Source organism: Balaenoptera borealis (assembly GCF_965194805.1).
Source record: "Balaenoptera borealis genome assembly, chromosome: 12".
NCBI classification, from domain to species: domain Eukaryota; kingdom Metazoa; phylum Chordata; class Mammalia; order Artiodactyla; family Balaenopteridae; genus Balaenoptera; species Balaenoptera borealis.
The window spans coordinates 103,169,707-103,197,176 of NC_138869.1; the positions used below are offsets into that span (position 1 = coordinate 103,169,707).

The following is a 27,470-nucleotide window of genomic DNA, read 5'->3' on the forward strand; positions in this document are numbered from 1 at the left end:
TCCTGCCAAGAATTGCCACAGAATTCTTCCTAAAATGCTGCGATATTTTATCAGGATTGCTTCCTGTTCAACTATTCACTATTACCTCCTTTCCAGCATCTACCAGATTGTTGGGTAATTTTTAGTTTATTCAACTATTCCCTCCTCCCATCTCCCAACCCTTACAGCATAAGACAATGTCTTATCCTCTCTCGAACAGAAATATTTAGGCCAGTTCCTGTCTCAAAGCAGGCATTCAGTGAATGTTTGCAGAATGGGCACAGTCATAAGTATTTTTCCCACTTTCAAGAATCTTTATACTCAGCCATTTGCACTAAGTACAATTACACTCATTTTGCAAATAAGGAAGCGGATGCCCATGACTTGCCAAAGATTAAAAATGGAATGTGAACAAAGAGCAGAAAATCTCAGGTTTTCTTCCTCTATAAATCACAATTTTTCATTTCAATAGATTTTTTTTTTTCCAGTTTACAATTCTGCTTAAATCTCAAGCCCTGTCACAGACTGTCCTCTTCCTGCCTAGCCATCGGTAAGACTGTACTTTCTATGCTATATTCAGGTAAACCTGCTCATTGACACACTTATGCTATGCTTCTTCCCTCCTTCATAGCTTATGTTCATAACTGTTAGCCTAAAAGAACACCTTAATCCTTAAACAAATGCAAGTCATCATGAGTCCAATCTCTAAATTTCTATTGCAATGTTACCCAATACTGCACAATTTTAGTATGTGTAGTCCTCACTTTGCTTGACTCCAGTATACACCAATATGATCATTACGATGATCATGGTTTAGTTAAACAGCACCAATTTCCCCAACAATATGGTTCCAATTTCAGCTACGTGGCATATTAACTGTAAGTAACTGGGAAAAGTAAAACTTTGCTGCTCACGCTCTAGTTTACAGATCAATATGTACATAACAGATATGCATCATGATCAGTGGCAAACCTCATCATTTCCTTCAGAGTCCGCTGGTGGTTGGTCACTGTTATCAGTTTACAAAAAGACAGAAAAGCGTGTAGTTGTGTTGATTCCTTGTCTCTCAGGGAGAAAACCAAGTGACGTTTTACACAAATTGGAAAACCAAAGAGGGAATTGGTCAACAATAATGAAAATGTAGCAAAGAAATGAAAAGTGGTAACATCAGAAATAAAGCTAGAATCAGATGTAAATGAAATTAGAAGAAATCCTGGGAATACTGACACTGCTGTATTTCAAGAGATTCTATTAGCTATGCAGCCAGGGGAATTTTGTGAAAATGACCGTATTGATATAAATGAAGAAAACAGTTGTGATGAAAAGCATGAAAATACTGGCAAAAAAAAGGGAAAAAGCTGCACAGGTATCTTATAACTTTGAAAATGCAGAGGATAAAATATCAGAAGCTGATCCAAACTTAGAAAACAGCATGAAAATTTGCAAAGGCATAGAAAAGATGGGTCCTCACTCCATAACAGAAGTTATGCTAAGAGAACAAGCAAGCATTCCCAAACCACTCTTGATACTTGTTTTGTAAAGAAATAAAACACTTTAATCTTTTTAACGTTTTCTATTACACTGTACTGTTATTTTTTCTAATTTTTTATTTCTCTATACAGTACAAGAGTTCTTAACATTTTAACAAAATGTTTTAATGCTATGGAATATTAACTTTTTCCAAGGTGCTCAACGTCACTAATCGTAAGGGAAATGCAAGTCAAAACCACAAAGAAAAATCACCTCATCCATGTTAGAATGGCCATGATCAAAAAGACAAAAGAAAATAAGTATTAGCAAGGCTGTGGGAAAAAGGGAACCCTTGTACACACCTGACGGGACTATAAATTGTTACAGCCGTTATGGAAAGTTGTATGGAGGTTCCTCAGAAAATTAAAAGCAGAACTACCATGTGATCCAGCAATCCCACTTCTGAGTATTTATCCAAAGGAAATTGTCGCCAGGGGCTGGAGGAAGAGGGAATGGGGAGATGTCAGTCAAAGGGTACAAACTTCCGGTTTTGCGAGAAAAATAAGTTCTGACTTACAGCATGGTGACTATGATTAACAGTACTGTATTGTATACTTGAAATTTGCTAGGAGAGTAAATCTTGTGTTCTCATCACCCCCCCGCCCCAGAAGGCAACCAGTGTGAACTGATGGACATGTTAACTACCTTGACTGTGATCATCCTACTATGTACAAATATATCAAATCATCAAGATGTATACCGTAAACAGATACAATTTCTATTTGTCAATTATACTCCAGTAAAGCTGAAAAATAAAAAATCAAAAGATCTCTGCATAATTTCAGCTTGCACAGACATATTATGGTTCCATGCTGCCAGAGAAAGTAAGGAATGCCTCTACTGGATTTTTGATGTATGTTTGTTCTATCTCCTTCTCAACTAGACTGTGAACTACCTGAGAATGGTACCCTGTTATAATTTTTTTAACTGAGGTAAAATTCAGATAACATAAAATTCACCATCTTAACCATTTTAAAGTGTACGAGTCAGTGGTTTCTAGTACATTCACAACGCTGCACAACCATCGCCACTATCTAGTTCAATAACATTTTCATCATCCCTAAAGGAAGCCCAATACCCACTAACCAGTCACTCTGCATTTTCCCCTGCTCTCTGCCACTGCCAATCACTATTCTACTTTTTGTCTCTAAAGATTTGCCTATTCTGGACATTTCATAAAAATGGAATCCTACAAAAATGTGAGTTTGGGGTGAGTTTTCAATTAGCCTAATATTTTCAAGGTTCAGCATGTATAAGTACTTTACTCCTTTTTATGGCTGAATAGTAGTCCATTGTATGAATATGTCATATTTTGTTTACCCATTCAAGAAATGCTGGATATCATTTTTCACCCTTTGGCAATTATGAATAATGCTGTTATGATAATTTGTGTACATATTTTTGTTTGAATATATGTTCTCAATTCTCTTGGATATATATCTAGGAGTGGAATTACTAGGTCATATAGTAATTCTTTATTTAACTTTTTGAGGAACAGTTGAACTGCTTCTCACAGCAGCTGAGCCATTTTACATTCTCACCAACAATGTATAAAGATCCCAATTTCTCTAAACCATTGACAACACTTGTTATTTTCACTTTTTTTATTCTAACCATTCTAGAGAGCGTAATGTGGTATCAATTTATGGTTTTGACTTGCATTTCCTTAAAGACTAATAATGTTGAGCATTTTCTCTTATGCTTGTTGGCCATTTGTATCTTCTTCGGGGAAGTGTCTATTTAAGCCCTTTGCCCATTTTAAAATTGAGTTGTCTTTCTTGCTGAGTTGTAAAAGTTCTTTATATATTCTGGATGATAGACTCATTCAGATATATGATTTAAAAGTATTTTCTGCCATCCTATTGGTTGTCTTTTCACTTGCTTAAGAGTATCATTTGATGCACAAGAGTTTTTAATCTTGATGAAGTCCAATTTATGTATTTTTTATCTTCTTGCTTGTACTTTTGGTGTTATAGCTAAGAATATGCCAAATGCAAGGTAATGAATTTGTATCCCCATGTTTTCTTCTAAGAGTTTTGTATTTTTAGCTCTTATATTTAAGTCATGGATCTATTTAGAGTTAACTTTTATATGAGGCCTGAGATAAGTGTCCAAATTCATTCTTTAGTGTATGGATATCCAATTGTCCCAGAATGATTTGTTGAAGTGACTATTCTTTCCCCAATGAATGGTTTTGATTTCTGTGTTAAAAATCAAGTGGCCATAGATATATGAGTTTATTTCTGGACTCTTAATTCTATTTTATTGACCTATATGTCTATCCTTATGCTGGTATCACATTGTTTTGATTACTGTAACTTTGTAGTGAGTTTTGAAATTATGAAATGTGAATCCTCCAACTTTGTTCTTTTTCAAAATTGTTTTGGCTCTTCAGGTTTCCTTGCAATTCCACATGAATTTTACAATCAGCTTGTCCATGTCTGTATAAAAGATATTTTGGAATTTTAATAGATATTATAGGGAATGTATAGCCCAATTGGGGAAGTATTGCTATCTCGACAATATTAACTCTTCCAATCTGTTAATACAGAATATGCTTCAATTTACTCAGCTCTTTAAAAATTTCATCTGGTAATGTTCTACAATTTTCAATTACAAGTGCAAATGTACTTCTTTGGTTAAATTTACTCTTTTTTGATGCTATTATAAGTGGAAATGTTTTATTTTTGGATTTTTCATTGCTCGTTTATAGAAATACAAACAATTTTTGTATTTTGATCTTGTATTCTGAAGCTTTTCTAAATTCACTGATTAGCTCTAATAGTTTGGGAGTTTTGGGGGTGAATGCCTTGGATTTTCTCACAGATCATGCTATCTGTGAACCAAGATAATTTTACTTCTTCCTTCCCAATCTGATTGGCTTCTATTTCTTTCCGTTGCCTAACTGCTTTGGCTAGTACTTTTAGTACAGTGTTGAATAGAAGTGGCCAGAGTGGATATCTTTGTCTTGTTCCTGATCTTATTGGTAAAGCTTTCACTCTTTCACCAGTAAGTGTCATGTTATATGGCTGTGGGTTTTTCATAAATGCCCTTTATCATGTTTAGGAAGTTCCCTTCTATTCCTAGTTTGTTAAGTGTTTTTATCATGAAAGAGTGTTGGATTTTGTCAGATGCTTGTTTGCATCAATTGAGATGATCACAGGATTTTTTTTTCCTTCATTCTATTAATGTGGTGTATTACTTTGATTGATGTTTGTATGTTGAACCACCCATATATTCCTGGGATAAATCCCACTCAGTCGAGTGGTGTAATCCTTTTAATATGCTGTTGAAATCAGTTTGCTAGTATTTTGTTGAGGATTTTTGCATTTCTATTCATAAGGGATATGGGCCTGTAGTTTTCTTGTGATTTCTTTGTCTGGCTTTAGCATCAAGGTAATGCTGGCCTCATAGAATTTCTCCTCTTCTGTTCTTTTAGAAGAGTTTGAGAAGAATTGGTCTTAATTCTTTAAACATTTGGTAGAATTAAAAAAAGGTATCATATTTTTCAGTATGTATGTGTACATACGTGTGTTTAGAAGGGTATTTGACATAGAAAAAGATATTTAATGTGTAGATAAATTTCAAGCCAAAAAGAAAAATCACTTTTTTAAAAAGGTAAGTAAATCAGCTTGAATATACTCAACTTTCTGTAAATGTGTTCATTGTGTGAATATCTTCATCTAATGTCATCCCAGCCAGGACCTGAAATAAATTTTCAAAAAGCTAGCAGGCAGGAGGGGTTCAAACACATACTATAGACATAAAAAAAGAGGAACAAGCTCTACTAAATGGCTCGAAAAAAAAAAAAAAACCTCCGAGGTAATACACTCACCCACCATCCAAGGAGAAACTATGTAAAAATCCATAAATGGATTAACAAGCAGAACTGTGGCTGAAGAAAACCAGATTAGCTGTGCCAAAGATGAGAGCCGTAAAATGCACCAAGAAAATATCCAACAACAGAAAAGAGAAATTATCTGTTGGTAAAAATTCAAGATTCTGAAAGTAGACACCACCAGCCTAATTTAATAATTGCAGGATCCCTGATGGAAGGAAGAAGCAGGATATGGTTGAATCTTTTTCAAAATTTAATTAAAACCAAAATGGCACTTATTCCTTTGCTCCTCCATGATTGAAGCAGCTTCACAGAATACCAGCAGACAAGCCAAGATCAAGGCCAATGACTCACCACATTTTCAGAAGAGGATTTTAAGAATCAAATAAACAGAGTTTAGAATTGCAGGGACTAACGTTCCACATGCAGCTTCCAGATCTGTCCCTGTCTGTCCCTTCGCTGCATGCTTCAAGCGGCACTCTGCACATCCACTGTGCCTTACACGATGGCTGGCCGCCTGCCTGCCCCAGAGTGAGCCCTGAGCAAAACCGCATTCACCGGGGCCTTCACTTCTCCCTGGGAAAAAGAGCGTTTTCTCTCCCGTGCCCAGGAGGGAAACTTACAAGATCTCTCCCAGACTTCAAGGGAAGCCGAGATTCTCACAAGTAACTTTGGTCTGCTTGATATTTGGTGAGATATGAACCCACCCTGTTAGATGTTTCTCTTTTTACTACCTGCTGGAAGAAAAGAGGACCACGTGCTAATTGAGAAATCTCTTTTTGAAAATCTTCGGATTCACATGTTACTCTTACCATTTGTCCTTAGTAGGCATCAGTCAAGATTTGTTAGCTTTACTGGATTTGGCAGAAAACAATTTGAAAACTAATTTCTGTTTTGAAAGGCATTTTACACAACTCCAAAGAGGGGAGATAGGAGAAAAGTGGCCAGCAAAAATGGTTGTTACCAGGGAAGCAGGGGCTTTGCTAGATTTGGTTCAGTTTGGCAAACTACAGAAGCAAGCAGTTATGGCTTATTTGCTGTTGCTGATTTCTGGAGCCTATATCTGATATGTCTCAGCCTTTGGTTAAGGAAGTCAAGTTTATTGGTAGGTGATTAACCAGTAAGAGAGCTGGGCTGAACACAGGTAAATGACCTTTGGCATGAGGTCTCTGAAAAGTACTGAATAAAGACTTCAAGTTCTGCTCCAGAAAATTAAAGGTATGGCTATAAATCATTTTTCTTAAAATCCCCATTGGATTTTATAAGTTTCTACTTTGAGTGATAGAATTTTTATTCTTGAACTCTAAAAAATAAATAAATAAAAACAAAAATCATGGGGTATGCAAATTTTGAGTTGAAATAGAACCATCCAAAGAATTTTCTAAATTTGAGGAGAAGGCAAACTATACAGTGATCAGTTGAGTTCTTCAGAGTTAATTAATATCAATTACTGGCAAGAAAACTATGAAGTTGAGAATTTCTCATTTATTAAATCAGATAACAACTGAAAATATCTCAAAATTTTCTTATGAATTAGTTAAATCAGTTGCCCCTTTCTTTCCAAAGTTTTGACTAGTTTATTAAACAAGCTGCTTAGGAAACCCTTTTTGTAAGTTTGTTCTCCTTCCTTTTCCCCCAACTCATTGACTGTTCATTCTTAGTCTCATACGCCATTAAAATTTGTTATTTGTCTGTTTTGTCTACAGTAGTACTTGGGGGTGTATGGACTGCACAAGGATTTACAGTGTATTAATTGACTGGTTATGAATGACTTGCCAATTCACTCAGGCAAGTTGTAACTTAATGATGATAGATGTAGACGTGAGTCAGAAGTATATGAACTTTCATTATCTGCCTTTCATAGCCATTATCAATCCACTGTCTTAGTATGGTGTAATTATTTACACTTTATAGTTCCAGGAAGTGTTTAATTTGAATCTAAATAATTCCCATCATCATCTTAGCAATGGTGAAAATTAGGTTCATACACATAGAAATATTAAATTCCCTTAACAACAAATGTCTCCTGGGCATATATTCTTACAATTAAATTCATATCTGAACTAACATAACGTATTGATTGAGACCAAAGATTTTTAAATAAGATGTATCTGAGTTTAAATCCTGGTTTATCCACTTACCACCCCGATGAGTTATTTAAATTCTTTAAGCTTCAGTTTCCTCATCTGTAATATGGGGAGTGTGCCTATCATCCAAGGTTATTATAAAGGTTAACTGTGATGTATCTGACAATTTTCAGGGAGTGTTCATAAACTTAGCTATTAAATAATAATAATGACAACAGTAATAGTAATAATGATAGCATAAATGACATTGTTGTTTTGTTGTTATTATTTACTCACCCAACTGCCATGTATTTGTTCTTTTTATTCAGTAGATTTAGTTTAATTCCTGTCTTCCTAAGGTAACAAATTAGAAAAGGCACGTTTAAGTATCCATACCTAAAAAGTAGACATGGTGGCATGGAGGCCAAGTTCAGGCTGTGTGGATAGGAGAGAAGGTTCTCAAGGGTTGGAGAGGTGGTTGAGTGGTGGTTGACCAGGGAGAAGCCATAGTAGCTAGAAGAGTAGTTTGAATGGACGAGGCAGTAGGGAAGCATGGACAGGCGAGAAAAATCTGGGGGCAAGTCAGCTGATAAGAAGTGCACCCCAGAAGGGACCCTGAGCAGTCCCGAATGCCCAGCACTGCTCCTGCCTCACTGCTTCTCTCCTAGGTCACTGAGGGGTATTTCTTTCCCAGATTGTACATTTTTGGTTTAAAGTGTTTTTACTCTGTAATTCCACTTGTCTTGCTGTGTTCCTCCCATAAGAGTTACTCTGAGATCAGCCCAAGGTCAAAACGTTAGGGGCTCATGGTCTGTGCAAATTACATAAGTGATAGGTATTCACTTTCATATTGAATGGACCCCCTTATCAGGCACCACTGATTTCAACCTTCCTCCCTCTGATTCTGATGCTTGACAATTCCCTTTCGGAATTCCAGCCTTTTCCCATTCCCAAGTCCAAAGCGGAGCTAATTTGCCTAGAATGGTGAGTCCTGGAAAAACTGTCTCTGTTCTCCTTGAACTCAAGATCCATCCCCTAACTTTTGGTTAAGTGGCTCTCCTTGGTCCATCGCATAATGATTCAGAGCACATGGCACTCTGCCCAGTTCAAATTCTGCCTCTGCAACTTTCTACCCATGTGCCTTGGAGAAGCTACTGAACTTCTTAATTCACCAGTTTCCTCCCTATAAATAGAAGTCATAACTGAACTGATCTCCTAAAGTTGCTATTAGTCAATATTTGGGGAGTGCTTAGAACAGAGCATGGCACCAGTTAAGCTCTATTCAAGTGTTTATTAAATTAAATGATTGGTAAATATTTGAACTTAAACTATGTTGCATCTCTCATCTGCCACAGAAACTTCACCAACTAGCTTGTCCTCTGTCTGTGCTCCTCGAACTTTTACTCTTTGCTGGTCATCCACCAAAAACTTGAATTAATAAAGAAGAAATCTAAATTCACGCAAACTTCACTTGTCAGATGTGTCATCTCAGACTCTCAACCGTCTCCAACATCAGCATCCCCTTGGCCTTTGCTTGGCTCCTTTTCCAGGCCATTGTCTCTTCCCAGACATCCACATGGTCAAGAGCATCTCTATCAGTTAAGTCCTTCCAGAGAGCCAGAACCCCCTCCTAGGTGTGCCCAGAGATAGAGCATAGTTTTGGGGGTGAGTATGGAGGGAACAATAAAGGTAGAGGATGGTCTGGGATGCCATTAAGGCTTGTGCAGGCATTAGAAGGAAAAGCTGGTTACCAGATTCCCTTCCCCCACCTCTCCAGTGCTTTTGCCTAAGGCGCTCTGAAGTTAGAGATGCTATAAGATGCGTGAGATGGGAAAAGACTCCCCTCTTAACTACCCAGTAAACTCGTTCTCTGGTGTTTCTCATTTTTTGTCAGATCGCTCAGTCAGACCAGGATTTTACAATAGCTCAAGTAGCTTTTGTAAACAGGAGGCCATTCTTTCCCACATGGTGGAGTGGAAATTTAAACAAAGCAGCAATCACAGGGGTGGACTTAACTCAGGAATGCTCTGTAAGCTCCATCACATACATACCTGTTTACAAAGTGAAAGCATCTTATAAAACCCCTTTTACCACTTATGATGAGAAAATCATTCCTGCCACTTCTCTAAACATCCCCTTGTGGTCAGGCTTTCAATGCACAAATGAGGCACGAGAAATCGACAGCGTGGTTTAGACCGAATTGAAGTTAATGGCCTCCATCCCCTGCTTCTCCTTGGCGGTGGAGAATGACACCGTATGCTGGGGAGAAAGGATACATAAAACTGAAGATTCCAATCTGGATTTTAGGTTCTCATTTCCTTAAGAGCCGAGATGGGGTTTTGATGTGAGTATTAGGCGTGCATGGGTCCCTACTAAACACAGCCCACTTTCAATGTCACTTTTTATTGTCCCCCGTGTCTGCACAGTGTTCTGGACATAGTAGATGCTCCATAATATACGGATATTGGTTGATTTGGTACATAAAGAGTAATAATGATATGTCGTCTTTACTCCCAATGTCACGGCAGCTATATTAATAAGTTAAATTGCTTACATTTTCCCCAGTGTTGTCAAATGAAATGGCAAAATGAGATGTGTGTTGATGAATGAACAGCTCCCAGGGGTAGTATTTAACTGGCTTAAAGGGACAACTGAATGCACAGTTAACCCCTCTCCTCTATTTTCTAGACATATAAGTAATACCTCAGCATAAATTTTTCCAGTGTAGTGTAAATGGAAAGACTCAGAAAAAAATATTAGAAATATATTTGAATCAAACTAGGCAGCATATATAAACAGTGCAACGTTATTTACATCTTACTAATGAATGAGCCTAGCTTCATGAGTAGACCTGTCCAGTTCCCATAATCTGTTTCTCTTTCCATCCATGAAGTCCATCTATCAACTTCAATCAATATTTTTCAAACAAAGGCAGTAGGACTTTGCTACTGGCTGAATCAACATAGGGCTGTTTAATCTTTTTCTACTAGTGCCTAACCTCCAAATTTCAGGTTCAGATCTAACTGGTTTGAAAATCTGATTGATTTCCCCATTATCACTTTTCTGGGACTCCCAAGTTTTGTCAGTGAGCTTGTGAAAAGTACCTCATTTGCATAGGCAAAGTAGATTTAATGGATTAATATATTAGGAGTCAGGGATCAAAGTGGGTATTTCCTTATATTATTCCTATTTTGTCATGTTAATATAGCATGAATAAATAATTTGTATATCAACATAGCAAATGTGTAATGATTGAGATACAATATTGCTTATTAAAAGTGACACTGGAATAGAAATGCAGCTTGTCAATGATAATATAGTTTTAATAATAACCCAAAATAGAAAGCCTATATGTGGCTTTTTACTAAAAATTTGTTATCATGAAATTAGTTCTGTAACTAGAATGGTTTTATATATACTTATGGATTGGAATTTTACAAATGAGAGGATATATCATGTTTGAAATTTGTAAGTTTTCTAGACTCTTGTTTATACACTTAGACAATATATGTTCACCATTACCTTGTGCAACACAATATTCATCCAGATTATAATTAAAAGATCATAAAATCACCTTTTATTGATTAAAAAGGGGTCTTAACACTGCAAATACCAATCAGAAAAGCTGAGTAAAACGTTTTGTTAGTCATGCCAGGGTTCCTACCACGGGTTGTGTTGCGCACATGGCAGTACAAGGATACCCCCTCTAAGAACAATGAGAGAAGCCAGATAAAACACAAAGCTCTAAGTCTGAAGTCATCACAGAGCTGCTGAGACAACCAGGAATTGAGAGGCCATGAGGCTGGGGAGAAGGGAACTCAGGAGAGATGAGCCTACTTCTTTGACCTGTTTTTCGCCTTGGGGGATTTGCTGGTTTCTTGATATTGGGTAAAAGGTTAAAAATCTGAGTGCAAGATTTGGGCCAGGAGGCAAAAAGGTCAGCAGAGTATTTATCAGTCTCACAGTAATGGACAGACAAAAATTGGGGTTCGGACCACCCTAGAACTGAGAGACTAAGATCCTGGAGAAACTGGGATAGGTAAAGAAGTGAGTGCAACCTTTGTGGTCTTCTCCTCAAGGCCTTTACCAAATTCTCCAGCTGTGAGCCAAGGGGTTAAGAAGCTAAGCTGAGGGTTTCCCTGGTGGCGCAGTGGTTGAGAATCTGCCTGCCAATGCAGGGGACACGGGTTCGAGCCCTGGTCTGGGAAGATCCCACATGCCGCGGAGCAACTAGGCCCGTGAGCCACAATTACTGAGCCTGCGCGTCTGGAGCCTGTGCTCCGCAACAAGAGAGGCCGTGACAGTGAGAGGCCCGCGCACCGCGATGAAGAGTGGCCCCCGCTCGCCGCAACTAGAGAAAGCCCTCACACAGAAACGAAGACCCAACACAGCCAAAGATTAATTAATTAATTAATTAAATTAAAAAAATAAATAAGAATTTAAGCTGAGGCACTCTGAAAATCAGCTAAAGTTTTCAGCAGTTTTCAGGGCTTAGGAAATAAATACTGTAGTCTGGAACCCAGCAAGGAACTGGGGACCCCAGTAAACACCCCCATCTCTGGAAGACTAACCCTTGGAGACAGGGTGGGCCAGAGTTAGAAAGAGCCGTACCAAAACCTCAACTTGGCTCAAAGCAACTCAGTCCTTGACAGAGGAAGAGAAGAGGGCCCCTTGCATAGCACAGTTTTAATATATTACATATTTTAAAATTTGTATGTCTCATAATACTTTTTAATATGGATATTTAGATAATTGATTTCAGTCTTTTCTTTGTTAATGTATGCATTTATATAAAATATAAGTACATAGAATATACATAAACATATATAATATATAAATATGTAAGTAAATATATATTTCATTGTATTTCAGTATCTGACTACATAACAAATATCTGGATATAAATATTATATTTACTGTAGTATAAAACACATATAAATGCATTTCTGATGATAGCCAAAGAAAAGGCTGAAAACAATTATCTGAGTATTCATATTAAAAAGCAGAAAAGAGTACACAAAACTAGATCCAAAGAAAATAAAAGAAATAAGAGATAATTCCATGACAAGATTGATAAAGTAAAAGAGACAGAAATATATTACGAACCTCAGAAATGAAAAAGGGGACATCGCAACAATCCTATGGATATTAAAAAATATTTAAAAAGATAGGATGTTGTGAACATCTTTGTGCCAATAAATTTGAAAATTTTGATGAAATAAAATCCTGGAAAAACACATTTAAAAAACTAACACAAGAAGTAATGGCTAATCTAAATAGTCCTGTATCTATGAGTAAATTGAGTCTGCAATTAAAATATTTCCTAAATGGAAATACCCAGGCTGAGAAATCTTTCCCAGTGAGTTCTTCCAAACATGTAAGAAAGAAATAAGCTTATTCTTACACAAGCTCTTCCAGATATAGAAAAAGAATAGACACTACCAAATTTGTTCAATATTACACCAGAAAAAAGTCATCAAGAGTTTGTGCAAAAGTTCCCCAATGATGTCCTCATAATAACATTCAATCTTATCAGTGACCAATTGCAAAATCCTGTGACTTCAAGCTTTGCTTACCACTGTTTTTTAAAATGACATGCAAGAGAGGCTAAAGATGGTCAGATCAGAACGCATAGCTATTTCTACTGTGAATATTGCTTTCTTAAACAAAGAGCTTCAATTATATAAAGTCTCATACCCAAATAACTGGTTTGTTCTTCCCAGAATAGAAGGACTATCTTCAAGCATAACTAGTTATATAGACCCTCCTCCCATGCCTGGAAAAGTTGATGGTAGGTAGGACCATGCATTACATGCACTTAGATTCCTCTTCAGCAGGGAGCCCAGTGTTTTTCACATGGTAGATTCTCAACAAATTTTCATTAATTTGTTGGGGAAAAAAACACACAGTATGCAATTTTTGACTGAATTGTAACAAGATCCATCAAGATTTTTATGCTTGCTTTTTACCATGTCTAGAAGGAGATGATAGATTCATCCCAGTGTGATGGCCCAATATTGTCCTTATATACAAGGGTCATGGTGAGAGAGGAGAGAAAACACCAATTATAAAAGGCCTACGAATTCCTAAGAGTCCTTACTACATCATGGATAACTCCTTTTTGAATTCCTCTTCTCTGGGAAATGCCTGCTGGCTACCATTTTGTTCTGAGGGCTCTAGTTATCAAAAAAGATGAACCAGAGAAATCAGTGACTTAGCTGAGCAGGACTCTACTCCCTGCCCCCAGATTCAGAAGCTAAACTTTATTCGTAAGAGAATTTCTCATAACACTATCTTGGTTGCCACAGGTAGAAAAAGTTGAGTAGAGAAAAATTATTAAGCCCTTCTGTAGTAAAACAAATCATAATGGGAGCAAGGTTTATATTTCCAACTGGCAAATAACTTCACTATCACAGTACCACCAACTAAAATGATCATGGTGAGGCAGAAAACATCAAATGAATGAAGAGAAGGCAGAGATAAAAAGAAGCAAGGTAAGGCATGCCAAAGCCACAGCTTGTACCAGTGTTGCCCAATTTTTCATTTTCATTGTAATATTTCATAATCAATGGTGGACAATAAACCATCTAAAAGATGTATTGTATACACTATTAAACACAAAGGCTCATTTTGATTCACACCTAAAGTTCAAGAAACATACATCACCATGAAACCCTTTAATAAAAGTGACAGATAAATAAAAATAAATGGCTTGATGTTTGTTAAAGAAAAAATGAGGCTCTTCACCTTTACTTTTAATGAGAGAATCAGAAGTTTTGTTCTCCCCTGAAGTTAAATACAGTGTTGTGTTGTAGCAAACTTTCCCTGTGGCAGCCCAAATGTAATTTGAGCTAATTCATGAAATGCACTTTGTAAAAGGATATTTATTGCCTGCAAGATAGTCAAAATATATCAGATTTATTGATATCCAGGGAAAACGACATTATGGTTGTTTAGAGTGAACCTATGAGCAAAATGAGTATTCAGGGAAGTGAGAGCAGACTGCTGGTATGTGCCTTAAAAAAAACGACGACGAACAGAAAAAGAGCAGGAAAGAGGAATCTGCATACAGTATAGTCATTTTAGAGGGAGGTGTTTAACACTGATTGCAATATAGATCTGAATGCGAGTGGTGCAGAAGCCTTTTCTATAAAAATGGGCAGAAGAGAACAAGGATATGTCAGGAGATTTGCTTTATTTCAGTTGCTTATTAGAAAGAAGCAGAAAAACAATGTCTGAAGAATTTATGAGTAATAAGCTCTTGAGCATGTTTTCCTAGCCTTGTGGAATAAAGAAATCACACTCAGCTCTCAAAGAAGATCAGGACAAAGGGACCACCTTGCACCTATGGGAAATTCATCATAACACAGGTCCTAGTGAATTATCAAATTGAAGGAAAGAATGACAATTTTGGTATTAAGGGGTGAAACATGGGTACGTGTATGTGATACAGGACAACCAAAGCTTTCTTCTCCAGACTGTGAGGCCTTTCTAAATCATGACAATTGAAGTTGGTCATCAGAAAGGATATAAATAAAGCAAAAGATGATGGTGTAAACATATAGCTTCATAATTATAAGGAAATAAATTGAATATGTTATACAAAACAGCTTCCAAAAACAACAACAAAAAACACGGGATAAGCCTAGCATCACAAACTGAAATAGTTATTCTTTTCGCCCACATTAAGCAAAATAGACTAATCAAAGTAATTAATAGGTAAGCCTTTAGGCCCCAAGGAAATAATATTCAATAATATTAGTATTTTATCAGAGTACATACATCCAAACCACAATTGATACTAAAATAAATGTATCACTTACTGTTTTTAATTGTTGTGATTCAATTCTTCATGGCTGTGATTTAATTAGTTGCACTAACATGTTTTTAAAATATCTGATCCCTTCCTCTTACTAGATCTGCCATCTTATGAATGCTTATCTACTTTCTGCACTGGAGTCAGAAACCTGAGATGTTATTCCCAGTCTGAACACGTCTTTTATGTCAGAACAAAACCTTTAGTCGATAGAGATTCATAGAATATCAGAGCCGATCCAATCTTGGAGGTATCTGATTTCTATTGCTTCATTTAACCAGCGTGGGAGCTGAGGCAGTGAGAATGTAAGAGGCTAAGCGATGTTCCCGCTGTGGGAGACTCTCCCCTATGGGTCTCCTGAGGTCCTACACGTCTTGCTGGGTATGCTGAGCGTGCGAAACTCTGCCCACTCTACCAAGGCTGTTTCACAGGGCCGTGTTTGCTGTGAGAAGCCTTGAGGGATGAAGTAGCACCCCCCTTCAGGACAAAGAGCAGAATTGCTCCCTGCTTGTTACAAAACTGGGTTCCCCGAGCTTAGAGTTCCATTCCTGTAACGCGACCCACCGCATGTGCAGGCATACGTCTAGGCCCTCTGCATCACCCCGTGACACTTGGGGGTAACGGAGAACTGGTGCGAATATACTGATGCTCATGCTGTCTGCTGTGTTGTAATAGGGTCCTTTGTCTCTGACCCTTGAGTCTCATGTCTTCTGTGAGTATCCATGAAATAACAGCTTATAAGTAGGACAAAATCAAACCCCAGAACTGACACCTGGCAGCGGAAGAGAGAAGAAAGAATAGAACCGTCATCTTTTGACTTCTATTTGTCTCTTTTTTACCCTTTGAAATAATGGTATATATTGAAATCATGACAAATGAGAGTTTTTAGTATTTGAGGGTAATAAAAGAAATAAATAATTAAACACATTTGTTGCCTATGTAATTTTATAAAGAATTAAGGAGAAAATCCTCAGTTGGGAAAATGGTCTATTGGGTAGGCATCACTGTACACTAAATAGTAGCTTAGTTTCCACTCCCCCACCCATCTCACACACAAAGGAATATATTTAATACATTCTTCACTCTAATCTTTTAATTTAAATTTACTCTTAAAAGTTCTATTTGGTTCATTTTCCAATCTGCTTTCTCTGTTTCTGTAACATTTATAGTGTCTATCCCTTCATCTATGAACATTTTTAATATTATTATTTGTTTCCTTTTAGATTTCTCTGTTACCTGTGGTCCCAAGAGTATGGATTTTCCTATTGGTGGCATTTGGTTTTTAGCTTTAGGTTTTAGTTTTAGTTTAGAGTTTTAATTTCTTAGCCACATTCCTGAACCTCTTCACCTGTGGGCTTGAAGTTCCAGTGTCTTCCAGGGTACTCTGTTTCCATCAGTGACTAAAGGTGGGTGTATGGCTTCCAGGATACTTCCCTACACATTAGATTGAGTATTTGATCCCAGTTAAAAGATAAAATAGCCCTTTCCAGTTCCATAGAGTGGCTTCGATCCTGGTCTTCACTGGTATTAAAATCCAAACACCTAAGAAAAACATCCAGCTTGATACTCAAACACCCTACCCAAACTATGGCTTTTTTTCTCTGAATCTGAATATCCTTTTCATTTCTGGCAACTCAAGATTTCCCTTTCATATTTTTGAGTCAGGCAGCTATTTTTTTAACAGGCCTTATTTTATCCAGAATCCTTGGGAGAGTCAAAGGGTGCTCTCCCAAGTCAGCTTTATGTGCCCTAGGGCACAAAAAGAGAGGTCTTTTCCTTTACCCATGTGAATATCACTTGTAAAAACCAGTCCTTGCAACAAAGTCAGAATATATCCTAACAGCAAAATGGCAGTGGGAAACATTTCCATCGGCCGTATTCCATAGGCAGATGACTGCTAACATAATTTTAGAAGTTGAATTACATTAATAATAACATTATCAGCTAGAACCAATGGCTAATCCCCAAAAGATATAAAATCCCTACTCATTAAAAAGAAAAGGTATACAGAGGATATCAAATAATAGTATAACCTTGGATGGACAACACATTAAATGTCTGCTGATTTAGAATGTTGGTTTCTGTGTGAGAAAGAGGGGGACTTTTTGTTTTGCTCTGATTTTTGTTTGTAAGGTTTGTTTGCTGTTTGAATCAACACCTTTTTTTCCTGGATGGTTTTTCCATAGTCAGCCTTGGTTCACTGAGATTTTTTTCATTAAAACAAGTAACAGTTTTCATCTTTGTTTTTTCTCTTAGACCGAGACTGAAATTGGACTGCAGATCAAAGACCAGCAAAAAATTCCTGACACTGGAAACTGCCTTCCCAGGTATCTGTGTACCTCATCCCCTTCTACACATTCCATATAAAGAGATTGTTTCATTTTCCACCTGGCAACGCTTAAATCGTTTTATTTTTCTTCATTAAAACCACCACACCTCTTCATTTAACTCATGTTTTAGTATCTTGATTCAGCAGGATCATAAAAAGTTTTATTTTTGTTGCCGCTGCTTCTTTTTGCCGCAGGGAGAAGTAAAAGAGAAACAAGTTAAAGAATATACAGTCAACCCTTCTTTAAAAATATATAACTAGATTTCTAAAGGAATGAAAAAATATAGTACTAGTGGGAAAACATTGCAGTCAAATCTATATTTAACTTGAAATAACATAACTTTTGTGGGTGTGCTTGACATTCCCTCATACCTGCTACAACCCCTGTGAGTCCTCAGTAAATATTAATTATGGATAATTGACAATTCCTTTCTCCTAATGGAAGCTGCAGAACCAATTTTCAAGTTTCCATTTTGTGCCGGTGCAGTAAAGTGCAGCCTTCAACAAAGATCTGTTCTCTCTGCCTTGGAATGTAAACATGATGGTCCTATGAGAAATGAGTGTGCATTTTTCTGGGTTCTCAAAAGGAAATCAAGTTTCTACACAGAATCCAAACCTAAAGCAAACAAACAAGTCAACCTCATTTTTTGTCTGTTTTTTTTAAAGAAAAAGAATTAAGCCTGATTCTGACCAACCACTCTGTGTTCCAAATATACTTTCCATTTTACGAGAAGTTCTTCTGATGTGAATGCCTTTCACTGACCATCCTGTAAATGGCTTAAATAGTTAAAATCGCCTAATGAAGGAGAATTTAACAGTGATGGCAAATGCCACCAGAGTGCTTTAGTCTGTTTGCTGCCAATTCTGATCAATCGGTTATGTTTGCTGTAAATCTAACTGCTTAGTGATCAGCGAATAACATGAACTCATTGCCTCAGCTCACTTAAGGAATTTGTTTTGCAGTCGGCATGGATGCGTATTTTAAACTTGACACAAACCCAAACCTGTGTGTGTGTATATATACACAGACAAATAAACATATATATACACTATATGAATAATATATATATATACTACATATTATATATGATGCTATATGTAAGTACCTTCATAATCTTTCCAAATTAAATTAGATTTGCCTTCAGAATAGAGAGAAAATTACAGAATGAATTTCTGCTATGATTTTTTTTTTTTTGGTAAATGAAGAGTTTCCCAGAAGTACTTAACCATGATTTTTTTAAAAAAAGATTTAATTTGTTGACAAGTTCTCAGAAATATACCCATTTTCTCAAGCAAGGTTCACCTTTGTTTCCTCTCTTCATTGTAAACTGCACACCTATCTACAACTTCTCTAGGTATCAACTATGTAATGTTGGACATGCGGGTTGCTTTTATGTGGATTGATCATTTCAAATGGAATTTGTGTTTATAATCCAAAACTTTGGGTAAGAATTTAGGTCATTCCATCTAGCCTGCTCAATTGTATTTATTCACATGTGTCCAAGTCACACACTTTTAACAAGTAACATGAAGGAATATCCCAGCTCACCAAGTCAGGTGGGAATAAGTGAGTAAGAAAGAGCATTACTCCTTTGTCTGGTCTTGAATGGGAATTAGGAAGAGTTTGCTCATCTGCCATCTATGAAAATTCACCATTCAGCTAGGCTTTCCTTGTAGCTGTTCATCACTCCAATTCAAAAGAAAATGGCCATCTGACAAACTTTCCTCCCAAAAATAATATGACCTAATAACATCTGCAAAGAGCTTACTATGTGCCAGGCACTGTTCTAAACACTTTACATATTTCATCTCCTTTAATCCTCATCACAATCTTGGGAAGCAGGTACCAATATTTTTCTAAGATTTAGAGATGAGGAAACTGAGGCACAATGATGTTAAAGTAACTTGTTGAAGATTACACAGCTTGCTAGTGGCAAAGCCAGTTTAGAAGAACATTCCATTTGTACTTTTAAGTTGTACTAAATATGATATTGTAGAAAAGTATTATTAACTGCATTTCACGTATCACATGCCCAAACTCAGGGCCAAGTGCCAGTATATTAAGACAGTCTAGAGTGAGAACAGTGCTGAGCTAGGAATCAGCTGACCTTGATTTCAGCATCACTTCCAGCCTCACCTCTAACCAGCATTTAACCTTGAACAAGTCACTTAACTCCCGAGCCCAAATTCCCAGTTTGCAAAAGGAGAGATTAGATGTTCTCTAAGATTCTTTTCAACCTCAATATTTATGTCTCTATGATTAATGGCTGAATGAAATGTCACATTGATCTAATAACTTGTGGGTTTGTTGGCCATGTTAATGTTAAAAATATTAAAGTGAATGTGTCTGCTCTCTAAGTAGAGATTCGGCCACAATTTCTTCAGTTCAATAGTACTCAAAAAAAGATCCTGTGCTCGTTTCGGCAGCACATATACTAAAAAAAAAAAAAAAAAAAAGATCCTGGTTTCTAAAGCTGTAAATCTTTGATATTTTTTTTTTTTACCATCACCAGCAGAGATGCATTCATTCACTCATTCATTGATTAAATTAGTAATTATTGAATTAGAATTGTGTGCCAGACAGTGTTCTAAGCACTGAACTACAAAGGATGAATAAGACAAATGTGATTTCTACCCTCAAGAAGTTTATACATACATACACACATATGCAGATAGGTGTAAAAGCACATACATAAATACATATTTGTGTGTGTGTAGATATAAACACTGGCATACACCACTGATAAGTTCCAGAAGGAAGGTGAGGAAGGTTTCTATGACACAGCCTAAGGAGGAAGACTGTATCTGTAGAAGTGATCCCTTCTGCTGAATACAATAACAATGCTGTATTGTGCACTAACAAACATGTTAAGAGAGTAGATTTCGTGTTACATGTTCTTACAACAACAAACAACAAAGACAAGCAAAAGCAAACATAAAAGAGGCACAGGGAAACTTTCAGAGGTGATGGACGTCTCTTTGATCTTGACTGTGGTGATGGCCTCGTGGGTAAATGCATCTGTCCAAATGCATCAGATGGTACACATCAAACACGTGTATTTTTTATATCTATCACTTATATCTCAAGGCTGTTTAATATTTTTTAATTAGAAACTTAAAAAAATGGAATACAATTGTGAATGTCTGTTCAACAATTCTGTCAAAATAATGACTTCTAGAATCAGGTTGATTTCCTCAAGTATTTTTCTAATTGTGGTTAAATGTCAGGTTTGTGAAATTTGGTGGAGTGAGAGGCCCACCTCCATTTTGATGGGTCAGCTTCTGTAATCCCTTTACTTTGCTTAGTCAAGTGTAGCTGCTAATAGCACCTCTCTCTTGAGGCTGTTTTGAGAGTTAAATAAACAAATTAGTGTATGTAACGCAATCTCATCAGTCCTAGAAGATAATAAGCTATCAATAATTATTAGCTACTTTTATTCATATCTGTAGCTTCTAAATTTATAAAGAAGATTGTTCTTCCCATTATGACATTTTAAAAAGTACAAGCCACCTTATTTAAAGAGTTTCTAGGATGATTCTAAATTGCTGTTTACCTGAGTCAGTAAATGTCCTTATCTAGTTCATTATACACTGTGGCAATTTCTCAAACTTGAGCATGCATCAGAATCACCTAGAAGGCTTGTTAAAATACAGATATTTGGGTCCTGCTCCCAGATTTCTCATTCAGTAAGTCTGGTGCGGGGTCAAGAAGGTGCATTTCTGACAATTTCCCAGGTGATGTTCATGCTGCTGGTCCGGGGACCACACTGTATTACAGTACTTTCTGCCATGCACAGGTGAAGATCTTCATGTACCGTGAAATATTTGATTCTCAGAGTCAGTCTGCCAGGGAGGCATTAGTATAGCCATTTATGATGGTAAAAGTGAAACCCAGATAAGGAGATTGATCCAGGTTCCAGAGTTCTCCAGCAGCAGAGCTGGCTTTGAACCGCAGTTCACCTGTCCAGAGCCCATTATGCCATGTGCTGTGTATTGAACTGCATTCTAACCTGAAATTCAATGATATTGGGCCCCAGAGAAATTCCTACAGGACTGTGGTATTTATATCAGTTTGCAAATCAAACAACAACAACAAAAAAACCCCTAAAACTCAGAAGGCTCTCTGTCATGATTAGACGTGCTGCCTAAAACCAAAAATTAAAATAAAGACCCAGGAACCATATTTTAAAGTATTCATTTAGCATTCAGTTCTTCCTTCTTATAGTGTAAAACTCTGAGTCTTGAAAAATATTTCTCCAACTGAGAAGCGGATAAAGAATCATTTTGAGGTTAAATACACTCTATCCCTTTTTTATAAAATATAATTTTAATTGAAATGCAACAATAGCTAGAAAGATTTGATCCCAGTGCAAGACGTTTGCTTGAGTTTTGATGACACCTGAGTAGAAGTAAAGACCTTCTGATATATCCTTCAGCATTATTAAGATAGAACAGAATATACTTCCAACAGAATCCCTGAAATAGGCAATCTTTCATTTTCATTTTAGTAGAAATGCATTTGTCACATCTCGCCTTGGTATTCAAATATATTTAAAATGGAATATTTTGACACTAATATTTGGAAAAAAAAGGGAGAAGACAAGTTCCCTTTCATGGGGTCGCAGCCCTGCAACCTAGCTGAGCACACTATTGGCAACTCACAAAGTGGGAGCAGGCATGCCTTTAAGAAGCCTTTCCCCAGAGGCGGATCCTTATTTGCACGTATCATTTACTGCTTTGCCATGTGGGTTCAGATGAAAATGGAACTCTGTGGGGGGGGGCATAATTAACTGAATCAGCTCAAGTACTTTGACAAAAAACATGCAAGTGAAAACTACCCAGGTTTTTAGGGCTCCAGTTCTTGCATTAATTCCACTTAAGCAAAAGACATTCTGACATCCCCAAAATGTACAACCCGATTCAAGGAAATGAACACTTCAGAACTAGAGACAAACTGTGTATTTAACATCTTTTTCAAAATGTCCTTGTTTTTCTCAGACAATATTTTGTTTCTTCATTTGCACATATTCTCCCACTAGATTAGTGATCACCCTGTTCTAAAAGCCACAGTTTCATAAAACTCACCAACATAAAATGCAAATACAAACAAACAAAATTTTTTTTTTCTTTTGCACGAATCCATTCCAAAAGTTTAATTTCTATTACAGTAAGCTAAGGTAATCAGTCAGCCTGGGTTTTTTGGGTTTTTTTAAAAAATTAATTAATTAATTTTTGACTGAATTGGGTCTTCATTGCCGTGCGCGGGCTTTCTCTAGTTGTGGCGAGCCGCGGCTACTCTTCGTTTCGGTGCGCGGGCTTCTCATCGTGGTGGCTTCTTCTCTTGTTGTGGAGCACAGGATCTAGGCACGCAGGCTTCATTAGTTGCGGCATGCAGGCTCAGTAGTTGTGGCTAGTGGGCTCTAGAGCGCAGGCTCAGTAGTTGTGGCGCACAGGCTTAGTTGCTCCGCAGCATGTGGGATCTTGCCGGACCAGGGCTCGAACCTGTGTCCCCTGCATTGGCAGGCAGATTATTAACCACTGTGCCACCAGGGAAGTCCCAGCCTGGGGTTTCTTCCTTTATTTTGAATTGTATTTGTCCACTGCAGACTATTATTTAACTCGCACCAAAACTTTAGTTTTTCATCAAGTGGAAGGTATCTTATATGGTTAGATATATAAACACTGCTTAGAGAACCAAAAAGGAGATCCCTCTTAGGGGAGGAAGTGAAGCAAAATAAAAGCAAATATGGGGAATGTTTTAAACCTTCTCACTTTAATTTTAGGCACAGTCAAGAGCCACCAAGGATACAAAAGTGCCAGAGGGTGGTGTGAGCTTAGAAGAGATGCTCAGTTGAGGAAATAAGCATAGGGAGCTCTGGATGTGAGCTGGAGCCACTGCGAGCCCTCGGTGATGCAGTATTTCTGGAGAAAAGAATGAAGGACTTGCAAGCATGCATGCAGTCATCCCATAGTTGTGATCAGCCCATAGCTGCGATTGTAACGGAGCTACAGTAACACATGAAGTACGATCCCAGGCCTTGATGAGTTCGAATGTAGTGACAGGCAGCAACCCAACCATGTAGAAATTAACATAGAGGTGCCACTATCATCGTATTTAAAAAGTAATCACCTATTATGTGCCAACTGCTTTATACACAGCAGGTCAGTTACACAAGTAACTCCCACTTAGAGAAGTAAAAACAGATTCTGAACGTGTCCAAGTAACACAGCGAATAGGTAATGGAGCTACTTCTTCTTGCTTCCTCTCCTACAGAAGACATCTAAGACAGAGGCCTTGCCAGCTGAAACTTACAACAGTGAGAGTAAGGAGCGATAAGATAGGTAAGAGGGATAACAGGCCTGGGAACAACATTTATTAAGGGCTTATTATGCTATGTGTTTTATATAAATCACCCTTCCTGTGAGGATGGGGTAGAAGGGCAGGTCAAGAAAGACTCCACAGGGAAAGTCACATTTATGTTGAGTCTTAAAATGAGTAGGATCTGCCTCATTCTTGTCTGTCTTTGGCCCGAGGAAACACAAGGAGGCATATGGACGTGAGTAACCTGGATGGGCAAGAATGGAGGCTGTAGGAGCAAGAGGGAGAGGGGAGGGCTGGAGAGATTGCCTGAGGACGGGCGGGGAAGAGCTTTGAGTACCTTGCTAAATGTATTGGACTTTGTACAGTACTGAAAATGAAGATGAGGGGAAAGTGAAAAGAGTTACAATTTACACTTCATTCATACACCCTACAGACTCTCACACACAGACTAGAGTCTACATTTGGCTCTCGGTGAATACTTTTCAAACTGCATTAAGGACTGTACTATTGGATCATCAATAACTTTATTATTGTGTTAACTTTTTGTGGCATTAATAATAATGAATCAGTATTATTTATTTAGCACCTCTCTCTCAAGTGTCAGGCACTTTGAATACATTATCCATTATTTCCATTCCACACAACAGTCCAGTAAGATTCCTATTATTGCCTACAATTTACATATGAAGAAACTGAATTTATGGCGGTTATGTGACCTCCTAAGGGCAAACAGCTCATAAGCAGCAAAGCCTAGATTTGAATGCTGGTTTCTGATTCTAATACCTATGGTCTATCCACTCTGCTATATAGTTTTTCCAGGTGCACTGACGGATTTGGGTAAACCAACTCAACATATTTGCCTCCCCTCTGATTCCAATCCACATTTCCTCCCCTAACTGTGATGTGAACAAGCCACGTGCAAAATGGCAGCTTGGGTTGGAAATGAAATATGGGATGGAGAACACGGTGAGGGTAATTGACCCCTCTGGGAATCAGAACTATAACTTTGTTCTCCAAATAGTGAAAAAGGCAAGTGAAAACAGATGCGGTGAGACGGAACATGAACTCAGAGTGAATTGAGGAGAGTGAGGAAGAGACGGGTGACGGTGTCAACAGGAGATACTGGTGACCAAGCGTCGGGAGACTCAGCCTGTCAAAACAACATACAAGTGATCCTCTGGTTTTGCAAAAGAGAGTATGCATCTGAGTGACAATTTTACTACCAAAGAGGAATCGGGGATTTGGGAATAGAAAGAATCTGACTTAAATTTAAGAGGAAACAAAGCCACATAGGAAGCCCAGAAAAGTTCCCAGAGAAACCGTGGGGAGGCCATAGGCTCCTAAGTTACTTCTCATTCCAAACCATGCACAGTCTAAACGATGCCTTTGCTTGAACCCATGCACTATGGCTTCTTCAAGAGTTAGCAGGAGGGGCACTCTTTCAGCTACTATCAGGTGATGCTTTCAGTCTCACAGTGGACAAAAAGAGAGGTTCGGGGTAAATCATTGGCATATTTGGGAAAGTGAGAGGATATGAGAAAGTACTAAAAACATTCAGGCAAGAAGAAGCTTATTATCTGGAGGACTATCTATTCCTTTAAATTTTTTCCTCCTCAGGATGAACAGACAGATGAGCAGGAAAATAAAGCAGAAATAAAGAAGCAAAGAAGACTCTCTAAAAGTGGCTAAAGCAGAAACCTTAGGAAATTGTCAAGCCTCAGTCATGACTGCAACATTAAAGAAAAAGAACACTAACTTTCTTTGTTTTTTAAACAAGGTGTTTCACTAAAAATGTAAAAAAAACAAAAACAAAAACCCCCGCTAAACAAACACATCCTGTGAAATGTGAATTATTTTGATATCACTTTACTACTTGAAAAGATATTATTTGTTTGAGATTTTACTTAGATAGAGGTACATTATTTTATTCTTTTTAAAAAATATCATATAATCCATTCCGTCCTCAAGGAGAGGCTTTACTGCTTTTCAGAAATATTGTCAATATAGAAACTTATATTAGAGCTTTCAGGAAGATTAAAAGTCATCTAGGTCCACTTGTGAATTTTTACTGATGAAAAAACTAGCCCAGAGAGACAGAGATTTATATCTTGTCATGCTGGCTGTAGTGGCAGGAAGATGTCAGGACCCCTGTGTACTGAATCCACACCCACGGCGCTAACCACTACACCATTTGCTAACAATTTGGAACTTTAGAGAAACTGAACTCATGAAAGAATGCCTGATAAAGGGTACACCTATTACCAATCACTTTTAAAAATAGAAAGCCAAGAACCTGACCTCCAAATATTCATGTGTTGTCTACAAAATAAATCTGTAGGAACCAATGAGTGAAGATTATATTTATAGAAATACTATTTAGGAAATATAAACATTAAAAGATTGCTGATCTTCTAATCTTTTTGCCCAGGAAATATCTTTTCACAAATCTATCCATAACCCTTTAATACAATCAGGTGGCCATAAGTTCACTACTCCAATGACCTAAGAGTCTATAGCTTCTGATTTTGAACATAAAACAAATGAATCCAATTAGAAGTCTTGTTCAATTTTTTAAGTCCTAAAAAGTCAAAGGTTGATTTGTTTTCCTCTCTGTATCCTGTTTAGAATTCAAAAGGTGTCAGTTTATTTATCTCTTGTAAAAATAAAATACAGTGTGTGTGTGTGTAAAAAAAAAAAAAGAATTCAAAAGGGAAGAAATTTAAGAATTCAAAATTTCCTTACATAAAAATTGAATTTCCAAGTCAAAAGAAAAAGCATTAAAAACGTTTCAACAGACTTACCCAAAGCAATGAAGAAAATTGGGACTTTTACTAAGTCAGACATCCTTAAACGTTAAACCATGAGGCCAGTTCACCTCTCTGTATCTGTTGAGCTCCCCCGACCACCGTCAGCAGGAGAAAACAACTCTGAGTGTTTGAGCTTTAGTGGGCCTGACCAGGGAATCCCGAGTTCTACATTTAACAGTGGGTGTGGAGAACAGAAGAAAGGGTGCCTAGCTAGGGTCACCAACTCTGAGGTACCCACCTCAGAGATTTGATAGCGTCAGTTTCTTGGGTTTTTTTTTTTTGTTTTTTACCAGGAGAAAAACAGAAGTTTAATAACATGTATACCTTCTGAATACAGGGAGGACACCAAGGAAAACTGAGTCACTCCCTGAAATGACCAAAACCATCACCTTAAATACCATCTTCAGCTAAAAACAGAAGAAAGATTTTGGGGAAGTGGGGTAGCCAGTTATGGCAAGTTAACGTGCAAAGCACAGTAAACAAAGGTATGATTATTTGCAGATTTAAGTCAGAACTTCTCCATTGATAAGAGTTATTTGATTTCATTATCCTTCTGTTTCTGGTGCAAAAGCATCAGTTTCTTTAGCTTCTATTTCCTTCAGCCAGGAATGGGAGCAGGCTAGCAGTGGCCTTGGAAATAAGAACTCAAATGAGAAAACAAGAAACAGAAAGAAAGAAGATCTGATCCAAGCTTGATGTTTTATAACCTCTAGTCCATATATCTCCGCAGAAAAATGTGTCCCATTTTTTCAGAGCCTCTTGCAAGAGAAACTCCAGATACAG

General features: G+C 37.4%; 1 protein-coding gene across 6 annotated transcripts in view; it reads right to left on the minus strand.

Moving 5' to 3' along the window:
* Positions 1 to 27,470, minus strand: part of LOC309608222 (uncharacterized protein) — a 278,913-nt gene that overhangs the window by 40,030 nt on the left and 211,413 nt on the right. For 4 of the 6 annotated variants that reach the window (XR_014232735.1, XR_014232736.1, XR_014232738.1 and 1 more), the window contains exon 3: positions 1,812 to 9,672. The exons of the other annotated variants lie outside the window; for them this stretch is intronic. The gene's annotated coding sequence lies outside the window, so the exon portion shown is untranslated. The remainder of the gene's footprint in view (positions 1 to 1,811; positions 9,673 to 27,470) is intronic. 6 annotated transcript variants of the gene reach the window in all.